Source organism: Penaeus chinensis, chromosome 19 (genome assembly GCF_019202785.1).
Source record: "Penaeus chinensis breed Huanghai No. 1 chromosome 19, ASM1920278v2, whole genome shotgun sequence".
Taxonomy (NCBI): domain Eukaryota; kingdom Metazoa; phylum Arthropoda; class Malacostraca; order Decapoda; family Penaeidae; genus Penaeus; species Penaeus chinensis.
Genome location: NC_061837.1, coordinates 6,849,541 through 6,854,540, shown reverse-complemented (window position 1 = coordinate 6,854,540; position 5,000 = coordinate 6,849,541). Strand labels below are relative to the sequence as shown.

The window sequence follows — 5,000 nt, the reverse complement described above, 5'->3', positions numbered from 1 at the left end:
CACTATGAAGAATGTGCTGCCTTTCAAGAAGTCAGCATATGGAGCGAGACAAACTGCATATTGGCCGAAGTTGGGACAAGGAAAATATTCACGTAATCAAACCAATAAACACAGTACAGAGAAACGCATATGTATGCATGTGTGTACGAAGCATATTCATTTCTTAACTTGCTACTTCAAGGAAAATCACGTAAAATACAGACATCTTTATCTTCCTTATCTAAATTGCATCACTGGCATCATCCTCTTAACTATTATGAAAATTATGATGCTATAGACATTGATAACTGAGAAAGATTAAGTAGCTGCTTGAGAAAGAAAGACAAAACAAACAGAAAAAAAAATCTGAGACGAATTGCCAGATCACATACCAGAGGATATTAGAGAAAGCAATTGTCATGGAAGTCAAGTGACGTTACTATTTGCGATATAATTGTCTCGAAACAAGTGACACTGGTTTAATCTAGTTCAAGACCGTTGCAGGAGAGTGGTTAGAGCATCGGACTTAAAGACTGTTTAGACCATCTGAATTCGAGAGTTCGATTAACCAGCCAGCGCGTTGTTTCCCTGGGCAAGGAACTTCACCTTGATCGCATACAGACATTGGAGTCTACAATGAATGGGAAAGGTTGGCGGCAGGAAGGGCATCCGGCTGTAAAAACAAGCCAAGACTGTGATGCAAATCATTCCGCTGAGGCGACCCCTGAGGGGAGAAGCCGAAAAAAGCATATATATATATATATTTTTTTTTTCTTCTTTTTTCTTTTTCTGTGCCGTATCAGATCCTGACGTTGGCGACCATGTTTAATTTCATGGCTGTACATGAAATTAAACGACACCTGCGTAGGCGATATGTCGTTTTCTCGCCGTGAGATCGGACTCGAGTCAGCAGTCGGAGCGCAGGCATTTTTACGACCGCCGCGACGGGGAATTGAACTCGGGACCACGAGGGTCGGAGTCCAGTGCTCTAACCACTGGACTATCGCGGCAGTGTATATAAATATATATAACATAAATGTATCTCTATATATATACATATATAAAATATATATATATATATACACACGTGTGTGTATATAGGTACACCCCCCCCCCCCACACACACACATATATATATATATATATGTATGAATGTATGTATGTATATAACATACCCACGCATATATATATATATACACACACATATACACTTATGTTTATATATACACATGTGTATATATATATACATATATACATATATATTTGTATATATATGTATATATATACATATACACCCATCCATACATACACACACAAACACACACACACACACACACATACATATATATATATATATATATATAAGAAAAAAAATAGAAGGAATAAAATATATATATAGGAAGAGAGTGGAGGGGTTCTGTCAACGATAAAGCCAGACGAGTACGGATGTGGAGACTTCTTGTTGCGCGCAGACTCGTAGTCGCAAAGTTGCAGGTCCTTGCGGTTGACTAAAACTGTGTAGTTGTTATGAGAACCAGGATGTCCTTCTGATTTCTTTATGATATATATAAAAAAACAGCTACTGATACATACAGCAGTCATACATGGAACCAGGAAACTCTTTGATGTATATGGGGTAGTCGCAGAGAGGGGTAACACTGTCACACCCTCGCTGGACTTTAACATATTCTTCAATATCTTTATATATAACATTCAAGAATATTTGAATTGGAAAATATCTGTCATAGTCATCAGAATTATTAAATTTCACAAGGAATTAAATATTTCTCAACAGAGTTACTTGAACATCTATAGCACTTACAGATCTCACAATACTTTCCACTTGGTTTTGCATTTGCCTTAATTCTTGATAAATATATCATTTTTATCATTATAGTAAGCCATATAAAGAGCTACACTCAAAATTTTGAGAATTAAACTACCAAAGATGTCAGTGCAGGTCAAAACACAGCTAAGAAAGAAAGAAAAGATTGAAAATCATCACCTATTTACATAGCAAATACATATTAGCTGATCTTTTAAACTTCTCAAGAGTCTGGAAAGTTACAATCTATGAAGGCAATCTATTTCAAAGCTTACAAATAGCAGGAAAGAAACATCAAGAGAATTGAGAAGTAGACGATCGGCTTGCATCAAATGTAACTAAATTGAGGGTGACAGAACTTATAGAGTAAATGTGAATTTTTGGTTATAATCTTATGTAAGACTGAGCCCTAACACATACACACACACACACACACACACACACACACACACACATATATATATATATAGATAGATAGATAGATAGATAGGTAGGTAGATAGATATATGTGTATATATACATTATTTACATACACACACAGAAACACACACACACATATGTATATAAATACACAAACAAACACACACACATACACATATATATAGATAGATAGGTAGGTAGATAGACATATGTGTATATATATATTATTTACATACACACACAGAAACACACACACACACACATATGTATATAAACACACACACACACACACACACACACACACACACACACACACACACACACACACATATATATATACATATATATACACATATATACACATCGGACGCAAACTAATGGGACGTGGCCACACGGGCGGGAAAAGTTGACAGTTCTGTCACTCAATCGAAGTACGCAGCTGGGGGTGGGTGTTGCGTCTTATCACCGAGGTTTTTCAAACCCCATGCATTCAGAATGCAGATAAGATGCATAGGGAAAGATTAGCTGTTGCTCAGCTGGGAGGGAAGACTGGGGATAAATTAGGAGTTACAATTTTGTGTTTAGTTTTATAAATAGCAGTATTAATTGGTTAATTATGATGTCATATCATTCCCATAAAATCGAGTGCTTTACTAGTCTTTATGGATCTGTATTATGCCATAAGTGATTATGTTCATCATGAATAATTGCTTATAATAGATAACTAATTATGCGATAATCATGCATTTCTCATGAATGGCTTTAAATTTCTTTTTATAAAGAATAATTATACTTATACTTTCCACCAATAATTATATATATATGTATATATATATTCATATCTATATTGGTGTTTGTGGTTTAGCTAATGCACACACACTCGCATGCGATGATTTGTATGTACACTCGTGCGGATTTTCATTTGCATTTGCATTTTAGGTAAATCAAACCTAGACACGATAGTAGGTTAGTCTATCTATCTATCGTAGAAATGATGGTGAGTTGAGAACCACCAACAATGATTACCTAAAAACTACTTCCCCTGGGGAAGGATCATTGGTCAGTCACCCGAGTATAAAAAAAAAACTACATGACGTCAACTTAGCGCAAAGTACGTCAAACACCGCATCGGTGATGGCACGAATGAAAAAAAAAATATATATATATATGTATTATATTTATACATATACATATATGTGTGTGTATCTATCAATCTATCTATATAAATTCATGTGTATTATATATATATATCTGTGTGTGTGTGTATACGTATATGTATATATATGTATATACATACATACATACATACATATATACATATATATGTATATATAAACATATATTTAAACATGCACACACACACACACACACACACACACATACACACACACATGCACACACTCACACACACGCACGTCCTATTTGTTTGCGTCCGATTTGGCCACGTCCTATTTGTTTGCGTCCGGAGTGGCCACGTCCCATTTGTTTGCGTCCGGAGTGGCGACGTCCCATTTGTTTGCATCCGATGTGGCCACGTCCTATTTGTTTGCGTCCGGAGTGGCCACGTCCTATTTGTTTGCGTCCGGAGTGGCCACGTCCCATTTGTTTGCGTCCGGAGTTGCCACGTCCCATTTGTTTGCGTCCGATGTGGCCACGTCCTATTTGTTTGCGTCCGGTGTGGCGACATCACATTTGTTTGCGTCCGATGTGGCCACGTCCTATTTATTTGCGTCCGGTGTGGCCACGTCCCAATAATTTGCGTCCGGAGATTACAGCGACGTCCCATTTGTTTGCGTCCGGTGTAGTCACGTGCCATTAATTTGCGCAAGTGTAGTCATGTCCCATTAATTTGCATTCGGTGTGGTCATTGGTTTACACGGTACAAGCCTTCCGCGCGTTTCACTTCGCATTGGTGTGGCCGCGACCGAATTACAATACTCTAATCTATCCGAAACCAACACCACATATATCAGAGAAATTAAATGTTCTCTTTTCGGTATTAACCCCATTACTCTTTTACAATACGGCCAAAGCTTCGATACATACGCTTCGCTGGGACATCGCCGAAAAACAAATAGTAAAGTCCCCCCTTACACGGCCCTGTTCTCTGCGATCGCCTGAGAAAACCATTGTAAACAATGGCTCCGTTGTTGGTGGACTGGGATTTCACTTATCGACTGCTTCTTCGTATTTAATGAGTGTAAGTAGATTATGAGTCGACGAGTCATACCGATTCAGTTACAGTTACTTATGAATTCATATTTGCCACTGAAAAGACGAAAGTATCCGCTGCAAATCACCGCTCAGACAAAGTCCACAGCACCATACTGCCAGATTTCATAATGTTGCGTTTTCTGTACTTTGGCACGAATTGCTAATTAAAGGGGTTGTAGGCATAATACCCTGGTTTTGTGACTTCGTCTCAGGGGGATGTATCGCTCTTGGTAACAAATACCTATATTATTGTTAATATTATTATTGTTCCATAACCTCCTCCTCCTGAGGCCTAGTGTGGGGCAGGTCACGCGCACAGACAGGTTCACAAGCGCTGAGTGCCTCAGCCAACTTACCATAAGGCAGGTTGTTGTACTCCTTTACGGCCCATCCTACTGGCCTCGGTAAGCAGCCTCTGACAAGCGTTCATGTTGGCAGGGATGTAAAATGACAGGCAGGTAGCTGGCCATGGAGCCTCCGGGCTAGTACAGTGGTAACGTGCCGGCCTCTCACCTGAGGGGTCGGCGGTTCGCGCCCCGCCCAGGCGCGAGAAGTTGCAATT

At 38.9% G+C, this 5,000-nt stretch overlaps 1 protein-coding gene across 4 annotated transcripts in view; it reads left to right on the top strand.

Annotated features, from left to right (window-relative positions):
- The first annotated feature begins 4,340 nt into the window (after positions 1 to 4,340).
- Positions 4,341 to 5,000, top strand: part of LOC125035220 — a 38,840-nt gene continuing 38,180 nt past the window's right edge. For 2 of the 4 annotated variants that reach the window (XM_047627476.1, XM_047627473.1), the window contains exon 1: positions 4,341 to 4,424. The gene's annotated coding sequence lies outside the window, so the exon portion shown is untranslated. The other 2 variants (XM_047627475.1, XM_047627474.1) reach the window with 2 other exon arrangements.